The sequence below is a fragment of the Triturus cristatus genome, chromosome 12 (assembly GCF_964204655.1).
Source record: "Triturus cristatus chromosome 12, aTriCri1.1, whole genome shotgun sequence".
Taxonomy (NCBI): Eukaryota; Metazoa; Chordata; class Amphibia; order Caudata; family Salamandridae; genus Triturus; species Triturus cristatus.
Genome location: NC_140595.1, coordinates 535124674 through 535143888, shown reverse-complemented (window position 1 = coordinate 535143888; position 19215 = coordinate 535124674). Strand labels below are relative to the sequence as shown.

General features: G+C 43.2%; 1 protein-coding gene across 1 annotated transcript in view; it reads left to right on the top strand.

Moving 5' to 3' along the window:
- The first annotated feature begins 394 nt into the window (after positions 1-394).
- Positions 395-19215, top strand: part of B3GNT9 (UDP-GlcNAc:betaGal beta-1,3-N-acetylglucosaminyltransferase 9) — an 82608-nt gene continuing 63787 nt past the window's right edge. The window contains exon 1 of the mRNA XM_085638617.1: positions 395-422. The gene's annotated coding sequence lies outside the window, so the exon portion shown is untranslated. The remainder of the gene's footprint in view (positions 423-19215) is intronic.

The following is a 19215-nucleotide window of genomic DNA, read 5'->3' as shown; positions in this document are numbered from 1 at the left end:
GAAGTTCATGTGCTGCGTCATCTGTGTGTATGCCGTATACTTTTAAGTTGTGTGACCTGACCATATTGTCATTTGACAGTTTACTACTCCTGTACAGAGTCAAGATGTTAATGTGTTCCTTAAATGCAACGCGTACAAACCTGCATCCTGTCTCTCACATATTCACGTGTTTTCTTCAAAGGCCAGGCCAATGTACTCGGATAATGTACTTTGTCTGATTTGTTCGAGCTGTTTGTCTTCTGCGCCGCATCTTGAGTTAGCCTCGGTTGAAGTGTGACACGGTGGTCCCTTTTCTATGTCGTCGGCAGTCAGTGGTTGGTCCGCCTTGTTTCAGTGGGAGGAGCTCGCAGGCTTCCCTAATAAGCGGCTCCAGATGTGCTGGGTTGGCAGAGGAGGACCGAGCCGCCGCACCGATGCACACTGTATGTACCATGTTCACTGCTCTTCTTCCCGCTTTGCAAATTCTGTCCCGTGAAATGCAATTTTGAGAGCAAAACTAGCCGCTCCGTTGGGACCCACCTGCCCACTTCGGAGGGGATAGTGAAGTATAGAATTGTCTTAAAAAACGGAGCTTACTTAGTCTGTCGATTGAAAGAGCAGCGTTTCACTTCATTCTACTAGAAACGAATTATTCTATTTCACAGGATCCTCTTTGTCTCTTCTTCGAAACTTTAGTCGTACTTTACAATACTGCTTTATTACTGAATGCGTCACTTTTAAAAGTGTGTGTGCGCCGGCGCTTGAAAGAACCTTCTCCCGGGACTGCTTGTTCCTTCACTGTTTAGAGAAAGTTCACAGCTGCTCCGTTGGTTCTGAAGTTGGTGATTCTGTGTTTGGTTTTGTTGGAGAAGAACAGGGTCCCAGTGCTCTGTCTCACCCGTTCCGTCCCGGGTACAACGTCACACTGAAAAATCCGAGAGCGTGCCCTTCAGACAAGTCTAGGTTCTTTTTAGAATTCACCCTATATTTAAGAAACTACTCAAACCTCGAAATGACATGCTCAGTGTTATAGTATAGCTCGTGTGTGTGTCACGCGTCCAGTATTTGACAAACTGTAGGATTTTGTGAATTGTGCGGAGGGACACACAGGTGTGCATTTTGGGCTATCTGTCTTGGAAGAAGGAAAGCCATAACATCAACAGGAGATGCCTAACCAAAGTTCAGCCAAAGATCTGACTTGGCTCTTAGGGTCAAAGGAGTAGCTGAGCAACTGAAATATTTGGCATTGAAATCACTCAACCAATGTTCTGTAAAATGACTGACTGTTTACATTTCAAAAACTGTTTATTTCTTTAGCACCTGTGTTTCAATATACTACATTACATTATATCACTGCATTCAGTGGCATTTATTGAAAGTAATAATTTGAAACATGATTTAGAAACATTCATGGACATCCATGAAATAGCCCATTACTTAGCTGTGCTGTCGAATGTGACTATTACAGAAAGCTATGCTTAGCGGAGTTAAGTAATTGCCTAAGATCACACAGTTTGGTCGTGTGGGGAAGCCAGGATTTAAGCCCAGGTTTCCTCGTGGCACACTGTGCATGTCAGCTACTACATTTCTCCTCTGACCCTGTTAAACAACACAGGACACTGCTTGGTGTTCAGTTATTTCAAGCGCTAAATTAGTGAACTCTATTTAGTATATACGCATTTAGTATTTTCAGTTTCGAATTGGGACCCTCCCTGTTAAAACATTTACACAGAATTGGCTACCCAACCATGATAATTGTTGTCCTCACTGTCGAGATTTGATTGAAGATGCTGGTCATTTACTATTTGTTTGTCCATTATATGTCATTCCACGTCGTAGATGGATAAAACCAGTATGTTTAAATTTGGGAATACGTAGATACAAGGATGCCTTGAGAATACTCGAATCTGATTGCACTCAATATTTGGTCATTGCTGTAGCAAAATTCTTGGGGTGGGCCTGGGTTATACGTTCACGCACCCTAAAAATGTTAGAAGAAGGATAAAGAACATCTGACACCAAGGACATTGTTCTATTTTTAGCATAAATTTGTTTTTAATCGATGTTATCAATTCATCGGAACTATTCGCCAGCATCATGGTTTAATGTATTTTTAAGATTGTATATTGTTTTAAATATAGTATTTATATTTATTGTTAGGATGTAAATATGCTTTTATGACAATGCTGTCGAATAAAGCTTTGAATTTGATTTGGTATACTAAATCAACATGGGAGAAGAAGTAGCCTAGAAAAAAGCACAAATGTCAGTGTAAGGGAAGGCAGGACATTCTTAACTGTCTTATCAGATGGCCTGATAGCAGAAGGGGCTCCATGATTTAATTGTGGGAAATACACAGATGAATAGATGCAAGAGAGTCTCCTCGCGGATTTAATCTTTACTGAGGCAGGTGTGGGGTGCAGTTTAGCTGGAGACAGACCTCCACCGACAGGTAAGGGGTTAAAGCGGAAAAGGACTCAGCAGGCCTGCATTTAGCAGTTTTTGTTTTTCAAAGGCTAGTTTAGAGAGGGGAAGGGGCAGTGAGGGAGATGCTTGGCCAGGATCTTTTTTCTACTGCCTGGTCCATGGCACAAGGCCGGCCGACAGCCAGAATTCCGGCCTGAGCCGGTCTCCAGCTTTACCGGCTCGCCCACGTAGACAGGTAGGATTTTACAAAATGTTAAATACTCAGGGTCAGGTGCACAAACAAAGAATAGACCTGGGAGAAAAATGCACCAAGGGTACATTGAGAATGTTATGATGATTCAAAACATGTTAATTTGCAACTACAGTAAATTGTGCGAGCTGCAAAACGCGAATGCATATCTCAAAAATCAAGTGCAGCTTGCTAAAAGATATGGTCATAACTCCCAAGCATAGAAAACTGAGATTAACATATTTCATGATAAAAACACGTTTAAAACATCCCTGCTGCCAAGGAACTGTGTGAAAAAAGACAAGAAGTATTTACCTAAACAAAATATAAAATATCAGTTTCTACAAATTTGCCTTTGAGGAATTCCTGACAAATTCCAGGTAGGAAAAGGAGCAAATGTTCTTCAAGATAAACATGGGGAATTTGTGTTTTCGTTTTATGAATTACCACATATTTTTGTGGGATTTGCGCCTTTGTGATCACTTACCTAATTAACAGTACATATAATTGGCCACTCGGTGTTTACTAATGCGGATATGCAGATGAGGGAGTTGTTTTTCAGTAGCTGGCCAATTTATACCAACTCTTTTGCGATCATACACACTTGGCTCGTTTGCAGCGCCGGCACACGCAATGCAGGGTACGCACACAATGTGCAAACTTCACCTTTTTAACTTTGTAAAATGATGCACACTTTGTGTTTGCACTAATGACTCTTTGTTGTAGGTGCAAGTCAGTTTACGAGTTTGAAAAGACTTCGTGAAACTACCCGCAGTTTATCAGCATCCCCTACCTCTGCTCTTATGAGCATGGGCTGACCCGCACATTTTGAAAAGGTGAAATGTCATTTGCCCCTCAGCGTTCTCCTAGGGAAGGGCCCTGCAGATGCTTCGCTCTCCTATCTTTTGTTGATGCTGTTCCTTTAATTGCCTTGGCCTCGGTCGTGCTGCTGGCTCCTTTCCCAGGCTCTCACAGTTCTCTGCCACATTTTTTTATGAGGGGAGAACATGTCCAGTCCACGTTTCCTGCTTTTTGGAACACGTTTTGTTCTTTGCATTTCTTGGAAACAAGTTACGGATTAGTCAGACCGAATCATGTATGTTCTTTGTCTTCATGTGTCTCTGCAGGGGGTCTCCAGCCTTTTCAGTAAGAAGAGCTACTTAGGTTCAATGAAAGTGATCATAAACTTCTAATGCTATTAGTATTGTAACAGTGACCACATCAGACAAGATTATATTAGAGGCCACCGTATGCACGATTACCAGCCTGATCACCTTAGTGCATCAGGCGGGGTTGTTAATGTAGCGTTCTCCCCAGCCCGGGAGCATGTAACAGACCACGCCACACACGGAGCTCTGGTTTCTTTATTCTTCAGCATGCAGCCGTGACCTGAATGCACTGCGTCACAAACTTTATTAACCACACCTATCAGATTATGTAATACTTGTAAGGAGTCTGCCGAGGACCACAAGAGGCTTCATGCACATAACCACAGATCGTGACAGTCAGAAGTATTGAAAAAATAAGGCTTTCCCAATGTGCAATGTGCATTGCCTCTATGTGGGAAATACATAACAGCCACAGTGTCTCTGCATCACGGTAATAATATTAGTAATACATCTCCCAACAATGCATAATTTAACACTAATAAAGGCGCTTTAAATATGTTTTAGAAACTCACCCATGATTCTCAATACATCAGCTTATGAGTTCTGAAAATGCACACGCGGGAAGGGCCTGATATGTATAAAGATGTATACACTGCTTGCTTAGTGATGACATATACTGTAACGATTCAATTGCTTTGCAATGTATGTAACCAGACGAGTCTTTCTATTGTATTGGGCCCATAGAACACTTGAAAATGAAAATACAAATATTTATTATAAAATAAAAATAAAAATACACAGTTTTCAGTTTTGGCATACATGTATTCATTCATCCAAGCCAAATATGTTAATTTATAGGCTGGGCTGCACACAGGAGAGGTATGTATAGGCAGCTGGGGTGCTACCATTAGCTCATGGGCTACTTGTTGGGGAAGTCGGAATGCAGAGCCCGTGCAGAGACCATGAACTTAAAAACTCACTAGTTTGAAGCATGAGATGATACTGAGTATTTTGTGCTAGGTGTTGAGTGGCATGTATTTGTAGCACTGCAGAGCCTACTGAGGTATCTCCTTTGAGAAAGATTTAAAAATTATTATTATTAATATTATTGTGGTAGTAGTGTCCTGATATAGCTTTGTAGTATGTACAGGGAATCATTGATTAATTAGATGGAATGATTTTCCAGGACAATCCATGCTGAAAAGGATCAAGGCTACATACAAGCCTTGTGGAGGCAGTATTTATTAAGCTGCAAAACACATGCTGACTACTGGTGTTTTGTATACGACAGGAAGACTATTAGCAGTTTGGGTGAAACAAGATAATATTTTGGCAATTTGAAATAAAAGGGGTTGATCAATGTGAGATAAATGGAAGAAGCAGAGTTTTTGCCTTGCTTGAGGAAACAATATTATTGGAGCGTCAGCAAAAAATTGGATTGAGCTATTAATATAGTCTGTCCTTTCTGCATTTACCTAATTGCACTTTGTATAGGGATGGAGGGCACCATGAATCACTAATTACACTTAGAGTGGTGAAAAGGTCCTAGTTGTTAACACATCCGTGTGTCACGTGTTCATGCATCTTCAACCTTTGATGTCTTACAAAAGTAGTTAACCGAAGAAGGTGGTGTTCTCAATTTCTTACCACATTGGTCTTTATCCTTCTGGCCCTGCTACTTCTGGTGGTCCTCTTGATCCTGGTTCTTTTCATGGCCATCATTCTAAGGGTTCTCCTCCTGTCACTCCTCCACTAGGTCTTTCTGGTTCTGCTAGTCCTGCCCCCCTGCCTCTAATCCTTCTGGTCCTCCAAGTCCTGGTTTCACTAGTCTTTCGGGTCCTGTTTTCTGGTTTATTTTCGCATGGTCCTTCTGGTGGCTATGTTCTTCCTGATGACTGTGGTACTCCACCTTCTAGTCTCCCTACCCTCTAATCTTCCTCCTCGTGAACCACCTTCCCTTCCTGGTCCTCCTGCTGCTCATTCTTTTCCTGCTTCTCCTGGTCCTGATCTTACAGGTCCAGGTATTCCTGATCAGTGATGGTCATGGTCTTGGCCTTCCTGGTGGTCTTCCTTCTCCTGGTCCTCCGGACCATGGTCCCCATGGGAGTCTTGGTTCTGCTCATTGGCCAAGTCCTCCCGGTGGTCCAGGTGCTGTCTATCTTAATTCTCCCTTGTAGTTCTTCTGATCCTGGTCCTCCTGTTGGTGGACATTCTTCTTCCCATGGAATAACTCTTCTTTTTCTTCCTAATAGTCCCCAGATTCTCCTGATCCTGGCGATCCTCCTACATCTTTTGGTTCTCTTCTTCTTGGTCTTCCTGGTACTACTCTTGCATATTTTCTCTCCTGCTTCTCCTGGCCCTGACTTTCTTCTGGAGTGATCCTGGTCATCCTGGTCCAGGTCTTCCTAATGGTCATGGTCTTGGCCTTCCTGGTGGTCCTCCTTCTCCTGAATATTCTAGCCATGATCTGAATGAAGGGCTTGGTCCTGCTTGTGGTCCTTGTCCCCCCGGTGGTCGTGGTACGTGCATTCCTAATTCCTCCCAGTGGTTCTTCTGCTCCTGGTCTCCTTTTTGGTGGTCTTCCTCCTTCTCCTGCACTGACTCCTCCTGTTCTTCGTAGTCCTACCCCTGCTTCTCCATATTTAGGAACTCATGGTCTTTGGTTCTCATGGCACTGGTTCTCGTGGTACTGGTCCTCAAATCCTAGTGGTCTAATGGATTTCATCTTTGTCCCATTTGTCTTCTTGGTCCTCCTCTAATGCAGTTGGTCCTATTTCCCTGGTCCTTCTCCTATTCTTGTCCCTTCAGTCCCCATTTTGGTCTTCCTACTGGTCTTCCTTTTACCCATCCCACTCCTCTTCCTCATACTTGTTCATTTGGTCCTAGTTCACCTGGTTTTGGTCACCTTGACTGGTCCTCCTTGTGGTTCTTATCCTCCTAACAGTCTTGGTGCTGGTGCTCCTCCTTCTCTTGGACCTTTACCACCTGATCCTATACTTCCTAGTCTTAGCGATCCTAATCTTCCTTGTCTCTTGTTCTTCCTCCCGTCCCTTCTCCTCGGCCCAGACTGTCTTCTCCTACTCTTCACCCCACCTCTTCCTCTGAAGCCTCACACCCCCCCATGGGATATCTCCCTTACAGCCTTACTCACGGCCACCGTGACTGGGCATGGGTGCCTGTGGTGGGTGTATACTTATTTACAAAGTAACTGGGAGTCAGGAGCTGCAGAGCCGAGGTTTTCCTGCACAATAGAGTTTTAAGAACAGTCTTTCCCCATTGGAGATGCTAATAAGGAGAAATGTAAAAACCTCCAGTGAAGTGGATCAGAGCCAGCAGGGTGCTGGCCCCAGAGTGAGATTGAGTCAATGGTCACTCCTTCCCTGCATTCAAGCGTGTCTTTCAGGAATATTTAAGCCAGTATTGGATTTTTATGCATAGAGAAGGTGGTTGGAGAAGGAAATAGTGGGTTGGTTAGAACCTGTCTGATATTCTTGTTGTTCACTTTTTGGGATGTGAGCTTCAGCTGGTTATGGCTCGCTTAAAGCTCAAGCTTAGAAATTAGACCTCAGAGTCTCCTGTTCGTCTGTAGTGCATTCCGTTCTTAAGGCCTCACTGTCAACTTCTTAGTCATAGCCCCAGATATTTGCCTCTGTCCAACCTGCCCAGGCAAAGGGCACAGTTGATGGTATCCTCAACCATGTCTTATTTAGCTTGTTAAGTAAAGTCTTTCTTTAAAACAACTGACCACTTTCTGGTGGTAACAGGTGCTCAAGAAATGCCTCCAAAATGACCTTTTGTTTTCATCCCTCTGAAGCCTTTTCATCAGGTTCTGGAACAGCTTGAGTTCCTGGGTAGTGGATATTGTTTTTTACCACTCTCAACTCCCTCGTAGTTCTCACATGTCTTCTTATTGTTCTTCCTTGCACTGGCTTCCAGTTCTCAGCAGAAGTAAGTTCAAGGCCCACTGCATATGTTTACTTGGTCTCTTATTGCTCGGATCCTGTATATCGTCACCTACGATTCTTACATTATAAAATGTTTTGGTCACTTTGATTCGTCTATCAGTGACTGCTCAACATTCCTAAAATTCGGCCCACCCGTGTGGGCAGTCGCTCATGTTCTTACCTCACGGTTAAAGCATGGAACACTCTTCCACCAGCACTTCACCTGATTGGTGATCATTCGACCTTTAGCAAAGATTTAAAAACATGGCCTTTTCCGCTTCTTTTTAATTATATTTTCCTCCGCTCACCTTGTTACTATTTAGCACCAGCATGCCCTTATTATATGACAGTGTTTTATAAATTTCTTACATCATATCTCATGTAAACATTGTATGTTTATGTTAGTAGTAAAAGGTGGTGCAGTTAAAATGGCTAGAAACACAGATGAAAAATTGAAAGTCCTTGCAGCTTGAGTTTCAGATATGACCCCAACCACCTCTATAGCGGTTTCTTAGTAAGGAACTATAATTATGTCTTGCAGTCTGAAGTCAATGTTTTCTCCTGGGCTGGTGATTTTGAAAACACAAAAATCTCTGGACCCAGTCATTAGTTGTGTTTTAATATGCATTTTCATGTCTTACCCAATAGAGTCTGGGTACCTGGCAGGAAGAAGAATGTAGCAATCCTTGCACGACCTCTGTCCTGGTTTAGTTGCAGTGTAAAGTTTTAAGGAAAATAGTTTAGTGGGTCTGAGCCAAAACGACTTCACTCACGCCACGCCTCAAACTCACCACCCAAAAATGTAACCGGGGGCGGAAAACATTTCAATGGTGATTATTAATTCCACAAGGCACTGGACAAAAAGAGTCCGTGGGCATCCAGTGCCCACCAGTCTCCTGGACCAAGTGTCAGTCAGAGGAGAGGTGCTGGACACATCACTCCCACCACATTGCATGCATTTTATCATATAACATATATAAAGCATTCACAATAGTGACCTACCAATGTCGTAACAAATGAAATATGTGAGAATGTGGATTATTAGTTGGGTGGATGGTAGTCCACCACAAGTAATATTGTCACTGTCCTTGTTAAGCCCAGTAAAGGTTTAGTAATTTAAACCTGAGCTAAACCCCTGATAGCTATGGCACAACGCAGACAGGCTTAATTGAAGTAAATGTGTAAAACATTTAGAGGTATCAAACAGGTAAAAGGTTGAAAATACAACACAATGAGAAACCCACTCCAATTTATAAATTTAAAAAATAATATAGTGAACAAAATGACGCCAAAATGGCAAAAACCCAATAAGGGGGAATCAGAGATATGATTTTTCCAAATTAAAGTTAAAAATACCACCAAAAGTCTTATGTGCCAACTGCAGTCACCTGGTTGTTCTTCACCGGGACCTAAGCGCAATTTAAGGCTGACCGCGATAGGAAACGAGTCTGATACAGAAAGTAGGGTTATCCTGATCGGATATTTTACCTTCTGACTTAGTCTCTGAAATGGAAGTCAAAAATCCTCAGTGGAGAAAGACAGCAGACTGTGACCAAGAAGGGCTACATGAGGCTGGATAGGCATCGAATGGGGTCCCATTGAAGCCATTGACTTTTGGCAAGAAAGCTCCTGCGGGAGTGCTTTTGGCGCCTTCACAAGATGAAGATTTCTATGCACAGACACAGTCACATTTGTGGAGCTTGAATTCCTCTACTGGGGCAAGGCTCCCAGATGTAGGCAAATAGGTCTCCATGAGGCTTGATACCCACTCCACGGTGCTCGCCTTAAACAGATTTACTGCTGTGGAACTGCTCCATGCGGGAGCAACCTGATTCTTTGGCCCAACGGCAATGCACCTCATGGGATTGACTTGACAGGTTTGTCCTGGTCCTCCGGAGGTCTTTGGAGCCCAAAATATTCTAAGGTCCATGTTTTTCAGAATGTTAGGAGGAGTACACTTTGACAGAGCCAAGAGTCCTAGGAAGTCAGAAACAACACTTGGGTGTCAAGACTCACTCCAGCAGAAGCAACCAGCAGGGTCTGGGGCAGGTCCAGTTGGGGCTGGTCAGCTGGGCTCTCTAGGATAAAGGGCTTTTAGCAGCTTGTTGTGTCACTGTAGCTTAAAAGGAGGTCAGCCAACTGACCATTGGAGTCCAATTCTTCGTCCTGGGTACAAGTGGAAGTAGGTCCAGCTTTTCAGGTTCCCTCGCAAGTCTCTACACCAGGTACAGTCTTTCTTCTGTCTTCCACAGGTCCAATAACTTTCTGAAGAGGGTGCCCAGGTATGCCACTTTTATCCCTGGCAATAGCCTTTGAGTGGGGATCACTCAACCCCTTCCTAACAAACAGGTAAACATTTTCTATGGGTAATCTTTCACACTTTTTCAGAGATTTCCTGTGCCCTATTGCAAACAATCCCACAGTGCTCCTTTCCACCTAAAACCAATATGGCAGAACATTTCTTCCCCTCCACAGAGTTCCTGCGCCCACCCCAGACATTTATCCAGGGAGATGAGTATCCATTACACTGTGGTAATTTCAAACCATTTCAGGGAACAAAAGTTGTCAACTAACATTTGCCTGTGTCATGGTAGGTCTCTTTGAAGTTAATTAAGCTCCAGGTCACAGGCCCAGGGGAACAGAACACCTCCTCACATCGAAGGCCTCTTTCTTAGCTCTGGGGGCAAGTTCACACCTCATCAAGGGACCTATTCAGCTCCTGGAGTACAGAGGCAAGGTAACTTTCTAAAAGTATTTTTTCTAAATAATTTGTTATAAATCCGACATTACTTGAGAATTGAGCTTGTAATAAATATTTTAAAAAGTTCTAGTAGGAACTTTGTAAGCCTTTTTCTAAGCTGAGATAACATTATTACATTTGATATTGTATCACAGTATGGAACAGCTAACCCTGCTACAGTGAAAATACCTTTTGGGGCCATGTCACCCTTAAAGACATGTTTATCATTAAACTTTTACCAGTCATATACCATGCACTCTGCCGTATGGTGCTAGAGGCCTACTTAGGGTTTACTTATTAATGTGAAAAGGATGGGTTAGGCTCATCAAAAGGGGTTATTTTGAAAGGTCAAATTTGCCATTTTAAAAGTGCTAGAGTGGTAGGCCTACTGCTATGTTTGTCCTGCCACTCTTGTGGGCGGCACGATGAGTACTGCAGTCCACTAGCAATATTAACTTACAGGTCCTGGATACACTTTGTACCATATACTAAGGAGTTGTAGGTAAATTAAATATGCAAATTGCGAGTATAGCCAATTTTAGCAGGTTTTAGGGGCCAGAGCACATGCACTGGGGCCTGTTTAGCATAGCAGTGTCAGTCTAAAGAAATGGAGGTGATCATTGAAAAAGAGGCATTTTCCAACAAAGTATGTATGTGTTATAGACAAGTATAATAGTTAATAAGGCTAGAGATATTAGGTGATGGTAAAAATATTATATGGGATAATGCACTGTCTGTTGTACATTAGGTGAATATTACGATTCACAGAGAAGTTCCAGGACCATATGGAGGAACGAGGTTGAAGGCCAAGTTCATTTGTAGGTGATGGAGCCCAGAGGTGACTTGTAATATACTTTTAATATATAGCAGACAGTAGTTTATTTCTTATAATACACGGTTACACCATCACTCTTTCCAAAAAACCCTTCAATTCTTGGTGGCATATTTACCAATATGTCACGCAGTTCAGTGCAGCAAGTCAGCTTGCTGTGCTGCGTGGCCGGGAAATGGCATTTCTGCCTTTTCCCAGTGCTCACACACAATTAGCTGCCTAACGCCAATGCAGGCATTCTTGCACCATGGTGTGTTGTTAACAGGATTGTTTTTGTTCAGAAAGGTGCCCCTTCCTGCACAAAAACAATCCCAAGAGGCGTTTACCTCTTTCTATATGCGCTGTAGAATGTAGCACACATGGAAAGAGGAAAAATGAGGAGATATAAACCTATTTATTCTCGTTACGCCTAACCTGGGGAGGCGTAGCAGTTCTGGCACCTTTCCAGGTCTACCACTCATGGTAAATCTGGGAATGTGTCAAAATCCTTGGGTTTTGCATGGGAACACCCACGCACCACCCATGGAACGCCTCTCAGGGGCAGAGTAACAGGGCACAGCTATTTGGGCTGCTTTGCGTTACTCTGAATTTATCAAGCCACTCGAAGCCACAAAAAGTGGCCTTGTGTGGCTCGATAAATTGCATTTTAAGAGTTGCATGCTTTTGCACCCCGGTGTATGATGCGATCCAGGTTTTCATGTGTGACTTGTTTGGTTACAGACTGTGTTTAGGGTGACCATGCTTGCTTAGAGATGGGATGTCACAGTGCAGTTAGTACCCGAAGGTGTTTACAACTTCAGAGGATTTTAAATTGAAAATAGCTGTATGTGTTCATGTTACCAGTATTGTGGCCATTAGGGACCTGGGTGCACATACTGGATGGGACAGGGTAAAAAAAAGGGAGAGAAAAAAACTGTGCTTATGAGGGTCTTTCATAGCGCTGGGAATATAAATCAAGAAAGATCAAAAGTAAATCCGACAGGCAAAGTCTTTAAATGTGCATATAGGTATAAAATACTTGAAAGGGAAGCACGCTCGATTCAATGTTCTAGTCTTCGATATAAAATGAACTTGGGGGAGTGAAATAGGAGTGTGGCTGAAGTCTGCAGAATCCAAACCAGAAAAGCGATGGGAAGGGTGTTACTTTAGGGCAAGTTTGAACTTTAGGAAGTTGTTGTTTAACATTCTCAGGGGCTCAGGAATGTAGTTTCAGTGGGTGGGGCCTGTACATGTGAGAACTACCTGCAAATCATGTAATCCCGGGACGCTGAGTGGCCAGTAAATGTACCGAGCATGAGCTCATGTGCCTGGTAGGACTGAAACAATCTTGACAGATAACTATCTGCACGACCTTAAACAGATTTACTTACAATATACAGTGTTCTGAGTTGGGAGCTCTCTTTGACAGGTAGCCACTGTAGCGGTCTGACTCTGAGGGTGGATGGAGATGATGAGATCTTTGCATCTTGGACCACAGATGAGCCTAGCTGCTTCATTTTGAACACTTTGCAGATTGTCCAGCAAATTGTTAGGAAGGCTAGTAGGAATTTTGTTTTAGGAACCCAGGCTAGAGAACATCCTAACGAAAACTACAGCACTCTTTTTTGGCTTATATTTTATGACATTTTGTGTGTTTTGTATGCAGCTATTTTGAAAATATAAAACGTTTTGGATGGAAAACGGATGCGAATATTGTTGAATTACAAAAGTTTTTTGAGGAGCATAATATTTTGAGGCATTTCATGATGGTTGTGGGAAAATTTAATGCTGATGTTTTGGATTAATGCATTGTTTCTTTATTGATTTTTCAAGAACCAGGTTGAAGGTAAATATGTGGCAGATAACACAATGCAAAATTCTCACTAAACTTTACAGGAATATATAATCTCATGTATATCGACAACACTGCATGTACAATGATTCTTGCAAATGCATATATAAACACTTGTAGGGAGCAAGCCACATCTACGACCAATTCATATTACTCATCATCATTTAAATTGTCATTGTACCCAACCCATGCATCCCATATACAATGGTATTTGCGAGGGCATCCTCTATTCTTTTGTATGGAAATCTCGCGAATGCAGCATGGGTCCACGCCTCTCCTCCATTTTATAATGCTGGGATGGTGAGTAGATTCTCTCCATGTTTGTGAAACCTCCCTCTTCCTCATTGTGAGCCCCAGTCTCAAGAGGGGTCTTTCTGCTCTTCTGAATCCTTCATCATCAATCATATTTAGGAGGGCAATCTTTGGTTTGAGGTTTTTTAGTCAGTGACATAAAGCTCTAAAAATTTGGAAAATCCCTCCTAGAAGAGTTTCAGTTTGGGACACAACCAAGTTGTGTGAATGAAGTCCCCTATTGCTGTTTAGCATCTTAAGAATTCTGGTCCTGGACCCCTATGAAATTTCCATAGCTGTGCAGAAGTTAAATAGGCCCGGTGCAGTGTATTCACGATTGCCACTTCTCGTGTGGCCATATGAGCAAACACCCATTCCTCTTCCTCAGTGTGCTTATGTCAGCTTCCCATTTCTCTCTGAGCCTGGTCATTTTGTCGGAATGATCAACGGCTCGTATAGGAAGGCCAGCTTCCCTGATGGAGGAAGAGGGGACATAGTTTAGCCTCAAGTGGACTGCTGTCTGGAATTATCCAGATGTTGCCCAATTGCGTGTCCGAGCTGGAGATATCTTTAGAATTGATTATGAAGTAGCTCTTATTCCTTCCTCATGTCAGTGAATGACTTGTCTGCCCATTGGTGCTGTATCTTCTAGAGTACATATACCTAGGCAGTCCCATCGCCTGAAGCCCAATAGAGAATTCTCATCTGATAGAGTCGTGCCAGCCATAAGGGTGTTTGGTTTGTCATGACATTAGGGCAATTGATCTGCTTATTTGAAGTTTTCCGCACAGTGATGACCGTCCAAGATGTTGGGGTGTTGCACAAGGGAGTTTCCCCCCACCATATAAGAAATGGAACTATGACATATCTCCCATAATCCATAGTTCTGAAGCATACGTGTGGTCTAGTCTTGTCCCCACCATAGAGTAATATATTTAATTGTTTTGGGAAGAGTGATCATTTTCAGCAGGGAGACCCGCCGCAGTAGGGACAGTGGCAGGGCCAACCACGCCTGTGTGTCTCAACAGATTTATGCATTGTTGAGGTCACATAATGGTAATCCACAACTTGCTGCGAGTAGTGCATTTGGCTTGCAATAAGTACGTTTCTGTGTTTACAATTCTGCCCTTGCGATGTGTTATTTCAGATGAAGATAGCCAAGGGCTTGCATTGGAGCCATGATGCATGTGGAAGCAAGGCACATTTTGAGTGACAAGTCAGCAGTGAAGTCAGTAATTTCTTTGACTTGGGGAACTTGCATTGGTGTGTCCTTGAAGAAAGTGTCACTTTTCCTGTTCCTCCTCTGATGTACTAGTAAGTACTATACATTCGTGATGACTGATATGGTGTTGCACAATATCCTGTCCGGGTATTTTTTTATTTACCCTGCGATCTGTGTTTCTGGTGAGATCACATTTCTTGGGTTAATTAGATCTCACCAGAATATGATGTGTTTGCTGTGACTGCCAGAAGACCAGCTCTGAGCAATATCATATTGTAGAACTCTATGGGGTGTTCCTGTAGCCTCTTGGAACTTGCAATCAGACTAGATGTATAAGTTCCTGCTGGACCTAACTCTTTGGAATACTCTCTTGTGCATCAACATGGGGTGGTGAGGTGGGATGTGGAAAATCACAGATTTTGTCGATTTTGAAGACAAATAACAAACTTACGTCTTCACAGAGTTGTTGTGACCTACATGGATTATTTTTCATGACCTGTAATAGGTAATTCCTGATTGATACTGAACATTTACTTTGTTTGACTGGGAGAACTAATAATGTGTTAAGTGAAGTAAGACTTCTTGGCTTTCGTAATGGGTTCATGATAACCTAGTCTCCGTCTCTTGCAGCTGGCTTTGCCCACCTGAGAGTTATGCCATTGAAGTGTTGTGGTTGACACATTTCAGCTAGGCTTTTTCTCTCTGAACCCTACATTTGATGATTTTATGCCCTTATTGGGCTTTCCAGTTTAGGTGGCTCTAGGATATTTAGAGCTGCTAAAACTTTATGTTAGAGGTCATCAAGTAAGGTTTCAGGGTCTGTTGAACGAAATTGGCTATTTTTGACAGGACTGCAGGATGTCTAAGCTATTTTATTTATGAATGCTTTATCTAGAACACTCCGTCACTGAGGAGTATGTGTGTTCTGTACAGGTAAAATAACAATAACATCTAACCAGGGAGATAACAATAATATTCAGCTAATGTTCCTTGAATGTCTGTTGGGTGTGGGTTTGGACGGACTCACTAATTAATCCTTTAGTTTTACCGACTCAGTGCCATGCACCGGAGCACAACAAATCCAATGGATTTGTAAGAAGAACCCTCACCCCCCAACCCTTCTTGACATCTTTCTAAAAAAGACTTGATGAAGTCAACAAAGAGATGGCTGAATATAAGGAGGATCTAACTCAATCTAAAACCCCAAAATTTTCAAAAGGATCTAAAGAAATTCTCTTACATCAAAACTTATTCATATGCAGATGCAGATTACAAGCCCACAGGACAATCGGGCTCCTCTGATGATGACTCATCAGTAAGCAGTTGTTCCAGTGGAAGAAGTTACCGTAACAAACAAAGGGGAAGAGGTCAAAATGTTAACTGGCACCAACCGTGGCCCAAAGTACCCCAAGGTGGCTCAATACATTACCTCAATCCATACCCACATGTCCTATGGGTGGAACCCACCTTTCACCCAGCCACAAATGCCATATATGAATACCAATCCAAGGTTTCCTTCTTTAGGAAGCGGCCAAAGAGGCCCGGGCAGAAGACCGAGGCAGAGCCAAGTTCACTGGGAGGAAGACCAGAATCAAGGGGCCCATACACGCAGCAAATCCAAGAAACAGCAAGCGGGACCAAGCACCCACAGAATTTAGTCACCAACCTTTTGTCACATACTCTGAACGAGGCTAAGGAGAAAGTCCTGAACAAAGGACTAGGTTTTGTATCTACTGCAAGACTTGACAAATTCAAACTACATTGTGAGCTGGCTGAATTCTTCCACAAACTGAAACTTAAAGCATTCTTTGAAAACCAACCAACACAAGATCTGAGAGATGAACAAGGGGACATTAATCTTAAACTCAAATCCTCTTTCATCCCTCCTCCACCTACTATACCAGTCGAACTTGCAGCATTCTAACAAGCCATCTTCAATGAAATCGAAGAAACCATAGAAGAACCGCTATTCAAAAACAAAAGTGGCGCTGAATTTTATGCCATACGTGCCTTGAGATCTAATGACCAAATCATCATCAAACCGGCAGATAAAGGTGGAGGCATAGTACTGCAAAACAAGGAGGATTACCTACCGAGCAGAATGCAGAAAACTACTTGGAGACAAAAAAACTACAGACGATTAGAGCAAGACCCAAGCGAGGATCTCAAAGCCAGAATAAAAACTTTAATAGAAGATGTGGAATCCAGAGGCAACATCAGCAAACGGGAGGCTCAACTCCTGACCTCCAGCGGAGCAAAGATCCCGTATTTCTACACTATCCCCAAAATTCACAAAAATAGGTATGGGATGGTAGGGGAGGTATAGCAGATGATTAGAGAGAGGGCGAATCAAGAGATAGCTACAATTAGTTGTTGAAAATAAGGGTGAAGATTGTATGGGAGCGAACTGAGAGAACTTAAGACAGTTGGTATGAAGAAGCAGGGAATGGTGGTGATAATGAGAGAAGTGGAGTTGGGAGGGAAAATGGGAAAGATGTAGGTGAACAGGAAATAAGAAGAGAGAAATCTGAGTAAATCAGAGTGATGAAGTTGGAAGTAAGAGGCAAATTCTGAACCCAATTAGAGTGAAGGGTGTGCAGCGAAAGGAGAAACAAGAGAGAGAACCAGTCTGATACAGCGGTGAGAGAAAAAGTAGGAAGTATGATGGGAAATACGTGCACAATAATAATGAGAATTGTTAGTGGGAGGGAACAGGTAATAGAACTGTGAGAACAAGAGAGAGTTGTTTATAAAAGTGTGGTTAAGAGGTGAACTGGGTGAGGAGAACACATCGCAGGGGGTTGAAAAAAACTATTAAAGGGATGAGTATGACGTGAAAAGTTGAAGGGTTGAGGAAGATGCGGAAAAAAGTCAATAAGAAGACAGCAGATATGGAGGTGAGAGGGGGCCCTGAGGCAGAGCTGTGAGAGGTAGAGATGGGTATAGGAAGAGATCTGGGATGAAATGATAAAGGTATGAATGGTATGTCTATTTTTTTAATGTTGCACTAATTGTAGAATTTTTAACGTAAGTGATGTATGTCCTGTGACATCACCAGGGTCAAAGGTCACATGGCGATCACTGCCGGGAAGACATCAAAGGCCATATGATGTCACTTCTGTGATGTAATTGGGGTCAAAGCGCATGTGATGTCACTTACGCTACCCCAGGCATTATGGTAAATTGACATCCATGATTCATTCCCAGATTTATGGTATGTTGTAAACCTGGGAATGCATCAAAACCCCTGAGCGTTGTGTAGGAACACCCATGGAAGGCCTCTTTGACTCAGAATAATGCGAGGCAGCGACTTGTGCTGGTTTGCCTTACTCCATATCTGCAAGGCCCTGCAAAGCCACAGGGTGGATTTACGTGACCTCATAGATATGGGCCTGCAGCCGGAACGTCACAAACGTGATGCTCCGGAGGGGCAATTGTGCCGCAAGGGGCTTGTAAATATGCCCCTGAGTGTACAATGAGGAATTTTGCAGATAAGGAGCTTAGAGCACGGCTTGGAGTGTATCTAACTAGCCATTTGGAAATACAACTGGGAGCCAACCTGTGTGGTGCTTTAAAAGTCCTACACAGTGACTTCAGTTGAAAACGGTGCTTGATTGGATGCCACTGGATATCTTAAGAGCCAGTAAGTTTAAAAACTTTCAAGATTAAGTGGGCTGCTGCATTTTGTACTATTTGCAGTCTGTTAAATCGGTTTTCGGAAGTCAAAATTAAAAAGAATTTGCATAATCTAATCTGGCACCGATTAATGTTGTAACCAATGCTCGTTTTTGCTGCACTGCCAAAGATGGAGAATTTTTTCTAATTGCATTCAAGTAAAAGAAGCAAGTTGTGACTCCAATTGGGCTTTGGGGGGCAGTCGACCTAAGTGAGAGGTGCTCCTTTGTGTTATTGGAGAAATTGAACAGCCCAGGCCCCTTATGGGCTATATTTGGCTCCATATAGTCTTACAAACAGCTCAACACATATTACCAGCCATTTTAGGTTACATGTCACCATTTTAGGAAGGTGGCCGGTTATCTAGGAATTAGTTTCTAAGCGTAGTGGTTCGGAAATGGAGGACGCAGGGTTGATAGAGGCGATGCAACTGCTGGAGGAAGCAGGTAGCATGGACATGATAGCGCCAGACGGACGTGTCTCAATGCGTCCAGTGCGGATGGTGTCAAGCAGTGTGGCTGCAGCGATTTGGGCTTGTTCGCTGCTGCGCTGACACCAACCAGAGACACTGCGGGACAAGGTAGGCATGCGGGCCGCTCCAGAGCCAGGAGAGTAGCCCCAGGGTCTGCAGGGGGTGCGTGCGGTAGGCGGAATGTATCCTGCCGGCCAGCACTCCTATTTGTGGCCAGTAGAGAAGGTGAACCCCGCAGTACAAGCGGAGGCTCCACTAATGCGTGAAATAGTGGAGGCAGGAGCAGAGGCTTTAGCATGTCAGGAGCGCTCAGTGAGCACACGGAGCGGGGGACGGATATGATGATGACGGTTGGGGCGGGGCTACAGACTTGGGGTTCAGAATGAATGAGGAAAACTGCCACAGAAGCAATGGGGTGACTGGGGAAGAAGTGTGAGGTGCGTTCAGAGGCACGGGGGGGATGG